Source organism: Miscanthus floridulus, chromosome 2 (assembly GCF_019320115.1).
Source record: "Miscanthus floridulus cultivar M001 chromosome 2, ASM1932011v1, whole genome shotgun sequence".
NCBI classification, from domain to species: Eukaryota; Viridiplantae; Streptophyta; class Magnoliopsida; order Poales; family Poaceae; genus Miscanthus; species Miscanthus floridulus.
Window position 1 is genome coordinate 27812214 of NC_089581.1, and position 17646 is coordinate 27829859.

The 17646-nt window shown below is 40.4% G+C and overlaps 1 pseudogene; it reads left to right on the forward strand.

Moving 5' to 3' along the window:
- The window catches only part of LOC136538299 (probable transcription factor KAN4), a 77367-nt pseudogene that overhangs the window by 18679 nt on the left and 41042 nt on the right, over window positions 1-17646 (forward strand).

Consider the following 17646-nt stretch of genomic DNA (forward strand, 5'->3'; position numbering starts at 1 on the left):
ATGGCATCTTTTGAAAATGTCCCAAAAATGAAAGTTGCTTAGAATTTAATTCTCTACAACTTTGCTTTTATGACCAAAGTCCAATTCTTGATACATTTTGAATTATAAAATTAAAGTCAATTTTAACTCAAAACCCTAATTTTGGAGAATTATTTTTAAAGCAAAATTTGGCAATAATTTGAATACAAACTTTGCTCCAAAAATTGTACTAAATAATTCTAGATGATTTACAATCATAACCAAACAAGTTCTACTAACCTAGCAAGCATAATCAGGGCAAAACAACTCTAACAAGTGTATGCAACATTTATGTTTCACGAGCATGTTTCGTATGTTTCGAAGCAGTGTTTCAGTTGTTATTTACATGATTAGGCATGTATGATTAGGATGCTTGATGATGCATGATATGCATGATTTGCAGTGCCTAAATGCTGGCATAACATCAGGGTGTTACATCCTTCAAGAAATTTCTTATTCTTGACCCTTTTATTGTAATATTTTGCGACCCTCAGTTTATTGGCTTCAATATTTTCAAGAGCGCGCAGCCGAAGGCAACTTAAGTCTTCTAAGTCGTCCATCATAAGATTTTTGTAGACTTCAGCTATCAAATCATTTTGTAACATAACACGCCTCGATCTGGTCTGAACTTCCCAAGGAAGGACTGCGTTATGGCCATACACAAGCTCATAAGGTGATGTTTTAATTGATCCATGATAGGCCATCCTGTATGCCCATAGTGCCTCATTAAGCATCGAATGCCACTTCCTAGGCTGTTCCTCAATTTTCTTCTTGATCAGCTTAATCATAATTTGATTGGACGCCTCTGTCTGACCATTAGCCTGAGCATAGTAAGGAGATGAATTTAGCAGCTTGATCCCCATACTGGCAGCAAAATCTCCAAATTTCTCTAATGTGAACATGATCCCTTGATCGGTAGTGATGGTTTGAGGAATCCCAAAACGATACACAATATGCTCCTTGACAAAATCAACCATGTTTTTTGAAGTTATCGTTTTCAAGGGGACTGCTTCAACCCACTTGGTGAAGTAGTCTGTTGCTACCAATATGAACTTATGTCCTTTGCTCGAGGGTGGAAAGACCTAGCTAATTAAATCAATTCCCCAACCTCGAAATGACTATGGCTTGATTATTGGGTTCATGGCCGATGCAGGCGACTTCTGGATATTACCAAAACGTTGACAGTCTTGGCATTCCTTGTAATATTCAAAACAATCTTCTAATATTGTTGGCCAGAAATAACTAGTTCTACGGATAATCCATTTCATCTTATAAGCCGATTGATGAGCTCCACATATCCCTTCATGCACTTCGTCCATCAACACCTTAGCCTCTTCTTGATTCAGGCATTTGAGTAAGGCCCCAGTCGATCGTTTTGTAATACAGTTGATCATCCAAGCAAAACGTATTTAGTCAATTTATACCTTAGCTTTCTAGGTAACTTTTCAGTGACGAATCTCTAAGGTAGTCGACTATCTCAACTCTCCAGTCATTATCTAAGGTTTCATTGCTCAAGATTTCTTGAATTACTCGATAACCTGATGCACTTTGAGCCAAACAGGTTAGCTTCTTGATTTTGTGCCCTCAGAATGTGCTGAAATGAGACATGAGAAAACTCTTTGAGCAACCTCTGACACTTGTTATAATATCTCCTCAAAGTGTCTTCTTTGCACTCATATAGGCCGATCAACTGATTAATAATTAACAGTGAGTCTCCAAATATTTCAATTGCTTCGGCTTTTACCACATGAAGAAGTTGAATCCTCTCAAAATAGCCTCATATTCTGCTTGATTGTTGGAAACCATTGGCTCGGTTGGAAAGGCAAACTCAAAATTTGCCCCCCGAGGTAAAATAATAACAATACCAATGCCACCACCTTGCTTGCAAGATGATCCATCAAAGAATAACATCCAAGGTACCGACTCTACATAATTCATGCTTGGTTTGCGATGCTGGGTGACAAAATCGGCTATTACCTGCCCTTTGACTGCTTTAGCCGATTCATACCTCAAGTCAAACTCTGATAACGTGAGAATCCATTTTCCCATTCTCCCATTCAGTATTGGCATCGATAACATGTGCTTGATCACAGTCAGCCTTGGAAACAACCGTACATTCGACCGACAATAAGTAATGCCTCAACTTGGTGCAAGAGAAATATAAGCACAAGCATAACTTTTCGGTGGGAGAATATCTTGTTTCTGGATCTAGAAGTCTCCTGCTTAGATAGAAAACCACTTGCTCCTTTCCTTCAAACTCTTACATCAGGGCCGATCCAATTGTTTTGTCATCGGCCGATATGTACAACTTGTAAGGCTTACCCTGCTGCGGAGGAACTAGCATAGGTGGATGCTTCATATACTCTTTTATCTCTTCAAATGCCTTCTATTGTATGTCACCTCCATCTGAATTTTTGATCATTCTTTAATTTCAACAAGGGAGAAAATGGAAGAACCCTCTCCGACAATTTTGAAATAAACCTTCTTATGAAATTAATCTTGCCAAGCAAAGATTGCAACACTATCTTAGTAGTCGGGGGCACTACATCGTCAATCGCTTTCATGCTCTTCTGATCGACCTCAATCCCTCTCTCATGGACCATAAAACCCAAGAATTGCCCAGCTGATACCGCAAAGGCACACTTATTAGGATTCATCTTTAGACCATGTGTTCTTGTGCATTCTAGAGTCTCCCGTAAATAAGCTAGATGCTCTTTGTATCCTTTTGATTTTATCATCACATCATCAATGTAGATTTCAACAATCCTACTGATCAACTTATGAAAAATATAATTCATTGCCCTTTGATAAGTGGCACCAGCATTCTTTAGACCGAAGGTCATCACAACCCATTCGAACAAGCCGATTATGCTGGGGCACCTAAAAGCAGTCTTCACTATGTCCTCTTCAGCCATAAAAATTTGGTTGTACCCTGCATTGCCGTCCATGAAGCTAATAACCTTGTGTCCTGGCTGCTGCATCTACTAACATATCGGCTATCGGCATTGGATAACCATCCATGGGTGTGGCTTTGTTTAGATCCCTAAAATCAATGCAAACTCTTAATTTTCCATTCTTCTTGTATACAGGGACAACATTTGATATCCACTCTGCATATCAGCATGGTCAGATGAACTTCACCTCTAGTAGCCTTTTAGTCTCTTTTTAATATCATTAAGCACGTTCGGATTGAACCTCCTTGGAGCTTGCTTGAATGGCCGATATCCAGATTTGATTAGCAACCGATGCTCAACAATTGACCGGTCTAAACCAGGCATTTCATAGTATTCCCAAGCAAAGCATTCTTTAAACTCTTTCAATAAATTAATTAATTCATGCTTATACTCTAGATCCAATTTAGCACTTACATACACCAGCCTAGGTCTGTCTCCAGAGCCAATATCCACTTCTTCCAATTCATCAGCCGGCGTGAAGCCTTGTCCTAGTTTACCATCTGTACCATCTATTGGACTATTCATTAAAACAAACTTTCAAAGCCGACTGCTTGGATCGGCTATGGGCTTTCACCATTGACTCTGAACTCTGACGGCGATAGAAAAACCATTCGAATGTTAGCCGATGGTTGCTTTCTATCAGCTATTTGCTTGGCATGCCATACTTGAGTTTTACTGGATGCCTGAGTCTAGTTCCATCTCCTTATTCCTTAGGCAGTTGCACTCTTCTCTTCTGGCTCTTTGTTAAACATCCAAGGCACCATTGTCCTTCCTGCCAAACATGTTCCCTCTGGTTATTTCCTTCTCCATGATTAGCCCAGTCCTGGTCAATAGCTCTTTTTCCCAGTCGATCATGAATACTTTTATTTTGTAAGCGTTGATCCATGTCATGATGATATGCATCTGGGGCATGGATAGACCGGCGGTTGACTTAAGATTGCCTAAACTCCTAATATTGATTGTTGCATTCTGGACAATTATGTCTGGTAGGCAATTTCAAACCTTCGTTCTAGCAGTATCTGAAGAAAGGATAATTCCAGTGCAATTCAGCTTGCTTCCTTTCATACCTTTCTTCTTCCAGTTGACGCTAGGTATTCTCGATCCTCTAACCATTGCTGATGATCTTTTTCCTTCTACCGCCGCCACTTATTCAATAGAATCCAAGATGTGACTCACGGCTTCATTGCTCCATCCTTTGACGTTCCCTCCTTGCTTGTATCGGCTCTTCTGCTGATCACGATGTTTTTTAACCTCTCTGTACTCATCAGCCGATATTTGCATCTTGGGATCGACTTGTTCCATCTTTTCTTGATTTGGCCGATATTAGGACCTTAGTTTTTCCTTTGAATATCCCAACATCAACCATATTTTGATCTCCTAGGAAAGGATTATCATCAACTTTCATCTTCCGAGGCGTATCGAACTTGAGCCTCCCTTGCTGAATAGCCCTCTGTATATGCTATCCGGAAAATTCTAGCACTCATTAGTGGAATAAGAAGTAGCATTATGGAACTTGCAGAACTTCTTATTCATTCAACTGTTCAGGGGGCAACATAACATGATTGTTCGACAATTTGATCTGGCCCTTCTCAAGTAAAAAGTCAAAGAGCTTGTCCGATTTCGTGACATCAAAGTCATAGCTCTCCTCGACTCTTCTTTCCCAAGGATTTAGCACCATTACTGTCTTCTTGCCCTAATTCCAATCAGCTGCAGCAACCTCCTCCTCTTCATCTTCATAGTTGTCATCTACTGAGTATGGATCATAAGCTTTGGCTACGGTGGTACTCTTCTAGAATCAGGTGTCTCTATTGGCTGTTGAGCGCTGCTACATGTTGAGTCAATTGACCCAAGTTGTCAAATTCTTGTCCTAGCAGCTTTTTCTTCCACATTGATAGCATTCCTTGGATAGCTAGAGCAGCTAGCTAATCATTGGCCAAACTAAATTAGAAGCACAAATTCCTCGTCTCTCAGAATCTCTGAAGAAACTCAGTGCCTAATTCATTAGTCCTCTGTCTCATGGTCATCAGATCGGTGATCTTCTTTTCTCTAGTTCCAGTGTAAAAATATGTATGAAACTTCTTCTTTAGGTCAGCCCATTTGGCAATGGAGTTGACTGGTAGTGACGAGAACCAAGTGAAGGCTGGCCCTGATAGGGATAAGGAGAAGAAACGAACCCAATGGGCATCCTTAATTGATGCTTCACCCAATTGTGTAAGATACCGACTGACATGTTCTATTGTGCTTGTACTGTCTTGACCAGTGAACTTGGCGAACTCTGGGAGTCTATAATTTATAGGAAGAGCGACCAAATCATACCATTCTAGATATGGATGTTTATACGAAAAGGTTAGCCCCTTCAGCTTCAAACCAAACTAATTCTTCATCATCTCGGTCACCTTCAACAGCAACTCATTAGCCTGCGGATTTGGATTTCTCAGTACTTGCTAACCCATCTATGGATTGAAATCTCACGTGCCATGATATCCTGGATTTGGCATAATGTGGAGGGTGTTATAATCCGTGCCATAGTGATAGCCTTGTGGAATCTCAATCTGTTGGGTCCTTTGCTAGCTTGCTGCTTGAAGTCTCTGATTATAGACATAAGGATCTACATCTCTACGGATCTTTTGAATTGATGGTGCTATTTTTTGAGCTGACAACGGTATGTGGCCTGATGTGCCAAAATTGATCATCTGGTTTTGACTTTGCCTTGTCGGCTATTGTACATGCTGTATTGACGGTCTAGGATTGTACTGTACCTGATTAGTAGTAGTGCCTAGGGTTTGTTCAGATGAACCTTGAAGTGTCTGGACATCACCATTACCAGCTGGTACTGCTTCTTGATGGCTGGTACCGACTTGATTAGTCCATTGAGTCAACAGATCTAGAATGTTGTAACAAGTCGATCCAACTTGACCAACTAGAATCCCATGAATCGCCTCTTTCATGGCGTTGTGAAATGCGTCAACGAAAGCTTCCTTGCGGCTTGATGTGGCATCACGAACATATTTGTCTATGGCTTCTATAAAGAAACGCATGTCTTCAGCTTTAACTGTATCTGTCTGCCCGTGTAGTAGAACTCTTGGTAGTGGAAATTTATGAATAATTGTGCTGTCACGTGTTTTGGTGTAGGACAATAAACGCTTCTTCTAGTAGCCTTGCCAATGGTATCCTTATCCTCATCAGGTAGGTCTTCAAGTGTACCATAAGGATGTCAGTCGTTGTTGTGAGCCGCCATCAGGCGATTGTGGGTTCGAGTGCCCACCGAGTGTGCCAGAAACGTGTGTCGACATAGAATTTTTGCCTCCGTGCCGAGGACACACGCAGCAAGCCGGAAGGGTCCTGCTCGATGGATCAGATCCGCCTGGTTTCAGTGCAAGGGTGGTTGATCCTGCACAATCATCCTAAGACGTGCTAGTCAATTTGAACCTAGCAATTGACAAGGAGAGAAAGTGTAACACCTCGAGGTGTTTAAGTATTAAAACCTGACATGTCATCATATGCATTGCAAAGCATTTGGTATTTAGTGAAAACTTTGATATGCATACACTAAAACAAGTTTACATTTATGTGGTATGTGTTGAATGGTATTGTTTGAATCAAGTTCAAAATTTGGTTTGAATTTGAATTTTCAAGAAAACCCTGATTTTCAGTATTTAAATCCTACCCTGAAAACTCATTTCAAAATCTAAGCATATTTTTGGGTTGAGCCTAAAAGAAAAAGTGTAGAGCTTGTAAAATTATACAAAGTTTGTTTCTGGAGTTTTCAAAGTTGTTATGAAAAATTTGAAGTAATTTGAACAGGCGTAATTCGCTAAATGTCCTCTATTTGAATTCAAAAGTTCATTTCAAAATATAGACTGAATTAGGGGGTGGTTGTAAAAGCAAAGTTGTAGAACTTTGGATTTTGAGCAACTTTTATTTTTGGAGAATTTTGAGTTGTTATACAAATTTGGGAGTAATTTGAATTTTAAAACAGATGTCAATTCTGTAATTTGCAGGAACAGTACCACGACCACCGCCCCACCGCCGGTGTTGATTCTCTGGTCTTCCAGACACGCCTGTGGCCGTCCTTGGCTTCGCGCTGGCATGGTGAAGGTCACTGCGTGTCATCTCCTCGCTCTTTTGGTCGCGCTATAAAGATCAGACGCTGTCGTCGACCTTCATTTCTCTCCTCTGTTTCCCGACGCCGCCACCTCAGCTCCGTCGAGCTCACCTCGCCTCCTTAGCGCAAACTAGCCTCGACAAAGTAGTGTTCCAGCTCTGTCTCCTCCTTGCGAACCCATCCCACCAACTATGGTTGCCTGAGTCCATCGGGAACCGTCGCTAGCAGTCTTTCTTCCTCACGGCCGGTAGCATCTCCGTCGAGCGTGCTTCACCGTGGCCAGAGCTCCACGGTCTGTCTCTGCTCATGCTTGGTATGCCATCAGCTCCGTCTTGTTCCCGTGATGCTCTATGACCTGTTGCTTGCTTGTTTTGCCCACTGTAGTCACTAGAACACCGCTGTCGACGAAGTCTGCTCCACCGTGACCGCTGTCAACGTCGACCCGCATCACCGTAGCTTCTCCGGTCTCGTTCTTTGCTCCAATATGTTTGTGGTGAGCTGCTGAACATTCCCGTGCCTTTTGTTTGATCTCTACTGGCCTTGTTTTGCCAGCGTAGCACTGCCATGTTGTTGCATCTGCCATGGCCGGCGTCAACCTTGAATCATGTTGTAATAGCTTAAGTTAATGCCTTCAATCGATGCGCCTAGTCATGGTGATTGTTTTGGTACCTTGGCCATCGCCGCTGGACTCATCGTCGGCGAGTTTGTGTCGATCAACGTTGTCACCATCGTAGTCAAAGCTGGAGGTCAGGGATGACAAGTGGGTTCCGTATGTCAGCGACTGTGTAGTTCAAAATGAATTTCTGTTTTTCAGATTTGAATCAATAGTGTCTATTTTTGTTATTTTTGTGTAGATTTATTTAGAGCTCCAAAAATTATGAAAATTTTTGTGTGACCTCTCTGTGACGAATACTATGTAGGAAAAATATGAAATATTGATTTATAGTAATTTTTGAATGTGACAAAAATTGCTCAATTAATTAATAAATGGATTTCCATGATTTTTGTAGGCTTAATTAATTATCCAAAAATTATGAAATTTGTTTTGCCACTTACTTATCATGTGATGAATCTTTACTAAAATTTTGAGCTCAATTGGAATAAGTTGATTTATTTCATAATTTTGAATTAAATAACTAATTCATAAAAGCAAATAGTAACCTTTGATGATTTAGGTTTTGTTTGGAATTTTGGATTGAGTGATGACCTTGGGTCATTAGTTGATAATGATCCTTGGCAAGTGATGTATGTGTTATGAAAAAGATTTAGTTAAGCTTGACTTGCAACTGTACCGCGATGGAAAGTTGTATCCGAATTGTTAATTTTGAATACATCATCGAGCATCATGTTTCGTATTCCGCATCATGTTAAACATGGCATTGTTACTACGTGTAGTGAATGAAGGTGAACACATGGTAGTTAATCAAGTTGCGGATGAGGTTAATCCGTCTGTTGAGGTCGGACCTGATACTTGTGGAACATCGCAGGAACCTAACTTTTCCGTCAACGAAGGCAAGCCTTGGATGCATTTAACCCTACCTTGTGTTTTACAAATTTTATCGCCTTTTGCTTTTATATACTGCATTAAGTGATTGGAAGTCAAGTGGAAACCTAATTGGTGCATTACCAACCTTGTTTTTCCATATCTACCTTGATTACCTGTTTTATTCGTAAATGACTAGTTATGCTTAGTCATGCTTAGTCAGGTGATTACCTGTCACCTACGAGTTTTAAATGGATCTTTGGTTACTTATGTTATCATGAGATGTGAACATGGAAGTAATAAATCTAGACTGGGCGGATTCGTTGTGTGAGAGCCATAAGACATGGAGGTCTTGTGAGCGGCTTCTTTCCGCCTGTGTCGATTAAGGTCTGTCCGTTGTTGAATTGCATGAGATGAGACTTTGTAGTACTAACCACATACTCCGATAAGCCTTAACTTGGTGATTCTATTACGAGAATGGCTAATCGCGCACTGGGAGTAGAGAGAAGGCGGGAATAGCATGTACCCACGTGGCAATGGGCCGGATTGGTGGAGTACTATATTCTCAGGTGGCAGCGGACCCTATTCTTGTTTTAGGAGACCTGAGGGTAGGTTGATATATGTAAGTCAGGGGCCTACATATGTCGTGTGGTCTGGAATCCCCAGCTGCGTTTTAATCTGTTCAAATCATCGTTGCTCCTCGGTTATGGAGACTCAACTCACTGTTTATCATCGTAGTTTAATAACTAGAACTTGAGAAAGGTTTGAGAAAGAGATTGATATGAAGTTCATGATCTCATTATGGATCATGGCTAGATTCATATGTGGTACTTATAAAGTTTTACATGTTAAAGTAAAGAATTTTGTTAAAGAGCTTTTACTGCAAAAGAACTTTGATTATTGCTAAAGCCATACCTTGAATCCCTGAGCCTGCATTCCTGAGTCTTCTCAGTTTTTATTTTGGTTAAGTCTTGTTGAGTACTTTTGTACTCAAGGTTCGTTGACCCTTGTTGCAGGTGAGCCTCATGAGCAGGTATGTTTTGGACCTTGCTGCATGACTGTTGTTGCTTGTCGATGACTGATAAGTGAATGTGTGATCCTTGGGCAGGATGCTTCTTTTGTGTGTTATGTTTATGTTAATTATGCCACTCCACTACTACTATGGTTTGTAATAATTATCAAACTTAGTTTGTAAGGTTTGAAACAACTGGTTTGTAAACTATGTTATCGTAAGACTTCTGCTATTTTACTCTGATGTATATATTTGAATAAATGTTGTAATACCGTAATGACTCTATAATGTGATCCTGCTCGGAAATCATGGATGATTTAGGGTTCCCCGAGGACACCCGACAGACTTCTTAAGTTACCAGGAACATATGCATAGTTGTCAAAGGTCATTGGATAGTGACAAGTGTATGTGGGTCCTATAATTTAGGAGGTTCTACCACTAGAATGGTATCAGAGCGATCGTTACAAAGTTTTTGTTGTATTGTTTTACAAAAACTTCAAAATGATTTGGGATGACTAAATATAACTTGATAATTTGGTCCAAATTGCTTCTGGCTTATCTTATTTCATTCTCACCATTCCTTAATTGATTAAAAAGGCTTTGTATGGTGGAGTAGTAATCTTATTATGCCCTATATATAAATAACTATGGTTATGTACCTTATAGCTTTGATGTTTTTGTTCATAAGAACGATTCATGCATCATGATTAATTCACTTGTTACTTCCTTCACCCTGAGTATGGGTTGGGTAGTGAGTTTGGGTTGAGTTATGTAATCCATCCTGGCTACTCTTTAGATTTTGATCTGATGGTCTTAATTGGATTAATCTTGCTTCCTATAGTATGGCTCGCACCAAGGTAACACCCCATAAGTCCACTAGACCTAAAGGAGTTCCTCATCATCAACTTACCCCTAGAAATGATGGTGCTAGCAGTAGCAGCTCTAGGCCTGATCCCCAGGCAGAGATACAGAGGCTTTCAACCGAGTTAGCACAGGCTACTAGGGATGGAGCCTTAGGATACCATCCGGTTGGGCAAGTTAAAGGAGCAATTAAAGTGTAGCACCACCACTCATAAGAACTACGAACGTATGTTAGTTCATATGGTGGAAGGCAGAAATGAGGCTTAGCATAGGGAAGATGTAGCTAGAGCTAGAATGCATGAGCTAGAATTTTATGTAGAAGATTTAGAAGAACATAATACTACTTTACATGAAGAAGTCCATAGGCTGAGCAACCTCCTAGATCCAAATCATGAACCTCAAACTGATGCAATCCTGGTGTCATCATTGCTGATGATGATGAACTTGAGGAGGAAGAAGAAGAAGAAGATCCCAAAGAATTAGTGAGGTTGATGAAAGTGATGATGAAGGTAGAAATGTTTCCAACATGGATACCGATCACGAAGGTTGACGTGGTCGAGGAGAAGAGTAGAATTGTAAATAGTGAGATCTGGTTAAGTTTAGTAGTCTTGTGTAGGTATGGACTTGTACTTAAATAAGTAAACCAGTGTAATATGTTGTAGTACGCTCGTTTATCTTTTAATAAAAGCTTGTGAGTAAAGTTTGGTTTATTATGAATAGATGCCTCGTACTCGTGCTTCGGATATTACTGGTTCTTCGCATGAAGATGATGGTGTTCCTCAGCCACCACCAGTTCCACCGACTTTAGCTGATGCTATAGCAGCACTGGTCCATGTGACCATAGAGAATGCTCGACTACTTCGAGAGATAGCTCAGAGGAATCAGAATATGGTGCATAATCAGAATATAGTACAAGGAAACTGTGGCCGTAATCATAATAGGCAAGAGGCTATGTATGTTGATTTTACAGATACAAGACCCTCAATGTTCACTAAGGCAGATGAACCATTGGAGGCTGATGACTACCTTCGGACCATGGATCAGAAGTTTGATCTTATTCCATGCACGGAGATGCAGAAACCTATGTTTGCTGCCCAGCAACTTAGAGGTGCAGCAGGTGCCTGGTGGGCAAATTTAGTGGCTATGTAGCCAGCTGGCATTCCAATAACTTGGGCTGAGTTTCGTACTGCCTTCAGAGCTCATTATATTCCAGAAGGGGTGATGGCCATGAAGCTAGATGAGTTCCTTGCTTTGAGGCAAGGGGATCAAATGGTTATGCAATATGTGGGTAGATTCAATCACCTGTCATAGTATGCATCTGAACATGTCAATACAGATGCTAAGAAAAAGAAATGGTTCATGAGAGGTCTGAATACCAAATTATAGACAATGATGACTGCATGTGCCAATGTTACTTATCATGAGGCAGTGAATATTGCAATTGCTTCTAAGGAAAAGTATAGGTAGCATAAGGAGATCAAGAAAAAGAAGAGTGTGCCGACTGGATCCTTTGGTGGAAATCAAAAGAGGCAAAAGATAATCTATCATCTAGTCAACCATTATCATCTGCTGCAATTCCAAATCGGGCAATAGTCAAATGTCCGTCCTGCTATAACTTACCCGAGTGCACAACAGACCAATGCTCCTAGTGGCAATGCTCCAACGTCCCAGGGTCACAATTATCCATGTTACAATTGTGGAAGGACCGATCATTTCTCCACGGAATGTCCGTATCCTAGGCAGGCTAATCAAAATTACCAGAAGGCCCCTGTCAATCTACAACAGGGTCAAGCATAGAACAAGAACCACAATCAGAATGCTCAGAAGGGCAAAGATGAAAGGAAGATAGGAAGGTTGTTCTATATTCAAGCTGGAGAAATTCCGGAAGGGGGGCCAGTGATGATGGGTATGTTTCCTATCACTGATCACCCTGCTATTATGCTTTCTTATTCTAGTGCATCTCATTCATTCATCAATAGAACCTTTGTCATAAAGCCTGCAATTCCAATTGGGGAAACAAAGGAAAGTTTCTTTATATAGTCGCCCGAGGGACGTCTGTGTACTAAGGAAATGGTATACCAGGTACCCATAAACCTGGGTGGGCATATTTTTCCCACTACCATGATTATTCTCAAGGATCAAGATATAGATGTGGTCTTGGGAATGAATTGGATGTATCAGCATAAGGCTGTTATAGATGTTTTGAATAGGACATTAAGGGTGAGTTTACCTGATAGTAATTCTCAGCTTCTTATCCAACTTCCTACCTTAAGGAGAACAGTGGAAAGAGTTTGTGCAACTTTTGTGAAGGAGATTAGGGATATCCCGGTAGTTTGTGAATTCCCTGATGTTTTTCCTAAGGATTTACCCGGTCTACTGCCAGATAGGGATGTTCAGTTTAACATTGAGTTAAAGCCTGGAATAGCTCCGATCTCTCAGAGAGCTTATAGGATGCCTCCAAAGGAATTAGCCAAGTTGAAGACTCAGTTGCAAGAGTTGATTGAGAAAGGATTTATTCAACCTAGTTCATCACCTTAGGGATGCCCTGCAATTTTCATGAAGAAGAAAGATGAGACCCTGAGTTTATGTGTTGACTATCGTCTATTGAATGAAGTAACCATTAAGAATAAGTATCCCTTACCTCGGATAGACTTGCTTTTTGATCAACTGGCTAGAGCCAAAGTTTTCTCCAAGATTGATTTAAGGTTAGGCTATCACCAAATCAAGATTAACCCTGAAGATATTCCCAAAATGGCATTTACCACAAGATATGGATTATATGAATACTTGGTAATGTCTTTTGGTTTGACAAATGCCCTAGCTCATTTCATGTATCTGATGAATTCAGTGTTCATGCCTGAGCTAGACAAGTTTGTGGTGGTATTTATTGATGATATCCTAGTTTATTCCAAGAACAAGAAGGAACATGCGGAACATCTCAGAATTGTCCTGACCCGCTTAGGAGAACATCAATTATATGCCAAGTTCAGTAAGTGTGACTTCTGGCACAAGGAAGTACAGTTTCTTGGACATGTCTTATTAGCTGAAGGAGTTGCTGTTGACCCGAGCAAAGTGAAGGATGTGCTTGATTGGAAACCACCAACTACAGTTCATCAAGTTTGGAGTTTTCTGGGATTGGCGGGGTATTACCATCATTTTATTCTAGATTTCTCTAGAGTATCAAAGTCCATCACCGAGTTGTTGAAGAACCAAGTCAAGTTTGTCTGGTCATCTGAGTGTGAAGAGGCTTTCCAGACTTTGAAGAGGTTGTTAACCACTGCACCAGTATTGGCACAACCTGATATCGAGAAGTCATTTGACATTTATTGTGATGCTTCAGGTATTGGTATTGGATGTGTGTTGATGCAAGAAGGCTGAGTTATTGCCTATGCTTCTAGACAACTCAAGCAACCTAAAGAACACTATCCGACTCATGATCTAGAGTTAGCAGCAGTTGTCCATGCTCTGAAGATTTGGCGACATTACCTGCTTGGTAATACGTGCCATATTTATATAGACCACAAGAGTTTAAAGTATATCTTTACTCAATCAGATTTGAACATGCGGTAGAGAAGATGGTTAGAATTGATTAAGGATTATGACTTGGAAGTACATTACCATCCTAGCAAAGCAAATGTAGTTGCAGATGCCCTTAGTCGAAAGAGTCATTGCAATTGTCTGACAGTAAGAACAATGGGTTTAACTTTATGCCAAGAGATGGAGAAGTTGAGTATAGAGGTAATTCAACAAGGAAGTTTAACCAATATAACTGTTGAAGCCACTATTCGAGATTAGATCATTGCTGCTCAGAAAGAAAACAAGGGTATAGCCCATATCAAGGAAAGAGTCAGGAATGGAAAGGCGGAATGCTTCAGCATAGATGATGAAGGTGTGTTATGGTTCAAGAATCGTTTAGTGGTGCCAAAAGTTCCTGAGTTGCATCAGTCAATTCTTGAAGAGGCACATACTACCAGATTATCTATTCATCCGGGAAGTAATAAGATGTACCATGACTTGAAACAAATGTTTTGGTGGACCAAAATGAAGATAGAAATTGCTCAGTATATAGCCAAGTGTGATACTTGTCAAAAGGTGAAAGCTATACATTTAAGGTCTGCTAGAGAGTTACAGCCATTACCTATTCTAGCTTGGAAGTGGGAGGATATTAGTATGGACTTTATTGTTGGTCTACCCAAGACATCAAAAGGTTTTGACTCAATATGGGTCATTGTAGATCGACTAACCAAGTCAGCACATTTTCTTCCAGTCAAGAGTATATATCCTACTATCCAGTATGCCAAGATGTATCTAGCAAGAATCATGAGTCTACATGGAGTACCAAAGACCATAGTATCAGATCGGGGTACACAGTTTGTCTCTAGCTTTTGGAAACATTTGTGTACTTCAATAAGTACCAAACTCCTATATAGTACAGCTTATCATCCATAGACCGATGGTCAGACTGAAAGAGTCAATCAAGTACTTGAAGATATGTTAAGGTGTTGTGTCCTTAACTATTCCAAGAAGTGGGATGAATGTCTGCCTTTGGCTGAATTCTCATACAATAATAGTTATCAGGAGAGCATTAGAATGGCTCCATTTGAAGCACTCTATGGACGTAGATGTAGAACATCACTGAGTTGGTCTGAGCCTAGGGAGAGAAGATTCTTTGGAGTTGACCTTGTGAAAGAAACAAAAGACAAGGTTAGACAAATACAAAGTAATTTGAAGATAGCTCAATCCCAGCAAAAGAGTTATGTAGATAAATGACGTAGACCATTGGTGTTTAACAAGGGAGATTTTGTATATCTGAAGGTATCACCGATGAAGGGGGTTACCCATTTTCATGTTAAAGGCAAGTTGGCACCTCGATATATTGGACCATTTCAAATTTTAGAGAGGTATGGAAAAGTGGCTTATCGCTTAAAGCTACCCGAACATCTTTTAGCTGTGCATGATGTGTTTCATGTTTCTCAATTAAAGAAGTGTCTCCGAGTGCCTAAGCAGAATGTTGAGGTTGAAGGAGTGGAGCTTGAACCAGATTTGACCTATTCCAAATATCCTATCAGAGTTTTGGATCAGAAAGATCATGTCACATGAAGAAGGACAATCAAGTTCTACAAGATACAATGGAATCAACATTCCGAAGAAGAAGCTACTTGGGAATCCGAAGATTACTTGCTAGAAAAATTTCCAGAGTTTCTTGTGTCAATATAGAGTAATGTTAGTTGAGCTCGGTTGTTACAATGTGTGTTTTGTAAAGGAACCTCAGTTGTTTTATGGACAGATTTTGTATGTGTTCTCACGACACATTTCCTTTTCCATTACTTACCCTATGGCTTTGAATCTTGGGGCAAGATTTCTTTTAGGGGGAAGGATTGTAACACCTCGGGTGTTTAAGTATTAAAACCTGACATGTCATCATATGCATTGCAAAGCATTTGGTATTTAGTGAAAACTTTGATATGCATACACTAAAACAAGTTTACATTTATGTGGTATGTGTTAAATGGTATTGTTTGAATCAAGTTCAAAATTTGGTTTGAATTTGAATTTTCAAGAAAACCCTGATTTTCAGTATTTAAATCCTACCCTGAAAACTCATTTCAAAATCTAAGCATATTTTGGGGTTGAGCCTAAAAGCAAAAGTGTAGAGCTTGTCAAGTTATACAAAGTTTGTTTTTGGAGTTTTCAAAGTTGTTATGAAAAATTTGAAGTAATTTGAAAAGGCGTAATTCGTTAAATGTCCCCTATTTGAATTCAAAAGTTCATTTCAAAATGTAGACCGAATTAGGGGGTGGTTGTAAAAGCAAAGTTGTAGAACTTTGGATTTTGAGCAACTTTTATTTTTGGAGAATTTTGAGTTGTTATACAAATTTGGGAGTAATTTGAATTTTAAAACAGATGGCATTTCTATAATTTGGAGGAACAGTACCACGACCACCGCCCCACCGCCGGTGTTGTATCTCCGGTCTTCCAGACGCGCCTGTGGCCGCCCTTGGCTTCGTGCTGGCGTGGTGAAGGTCACTGCGTGTCATCTCCTTGCTCTTTTGGCCATGCTATAAAGATCAGACGCCGTCATCGACCTTCATTTCTCTCCTCTGTTTCCCGACGCCGTCGCCTCAGCTCCATCGAGCTCACCTCGCCTCCTCAGTGCAAACCAGCCTCGGCAAAGTAGTGTTCTAGCTCCGTCTCCTCCTTGCGAACCCATCCCACCAACTGTGGTTGCCTGAGTCCACCGGGAACCACCGCTAGCAGTCTTTCTTCCTCACGGCCGGCAGCATCTCCGTCGAGCGCGCTTCGCCGTGGCCAGAGCTCCACAGTCTATGTCTGTTCGTGCTTGGTATGCCGTCAGCTCCATCTTGTTCCCAGTGATGCTCTATGACCTATTGCTTGCTCAGTTTTGCCCACTGCAGTCGCTAGGAACGCCGCCGTCGACGAAGTCTGCTCCGCCAGTGACCACTGTCAACTGTCGACCCGCGTCACCAGTAGCTTCTCTAGTCTCGTTCTTTGCTCCAACGTGTTCAGTGGTGAGCTACTGAACATTCCTGTGCCTTTTGTTTGATCTCTACCGGCCTTGTTTCACCTGATGTAGCACCGCCGTGCTGTTGCATCCTGCCATGGTCTGGCAGTCAGCCTTGAATCATGTTGTAATAGCTTAAGTTAATGCCTTCAATCGATGCGCCTAGTCATGGTGATTGTTTTGGTACCTTGGCCATCGCCGTTGGACTCACCATCAGCGAGTTTGTGTCGGTCAGCGTTGTCGTCATCGTAGTCAAAGCTGGAGGATAGGGATGACAAGTGGGTCCTGTATGTCAGCGACTATGTAGTTCAAAATGAATTTCTGTTTTTCAGATTTGAATGAATAGTGTCTATTTTTGTTATTTTTGTGTAGATTTATTTAGAGCTCCAAAAATTATGAAAATGTTTGTGTGACCTCTCTATGATGAATATTATTTAGGAAAAATATGAAATATTGATTTACAGTACTTTTTGAATGTGACAAAAATTGCTCAATTAATTAATAAATGGATTTCCATGATTTTTATAGGCTTAATTAATTATCCAAAAATTATGAAATTTGTTTTTCCACTTACTTATCATGTGATGAATCTTTACTAAAATTTTGAGCTCAATTGGAATAAGTTGATTTATTTCATAATTTTGAATTAAATAACTAATTCATAAAAGCAAATAGTAACCTTTAATGATT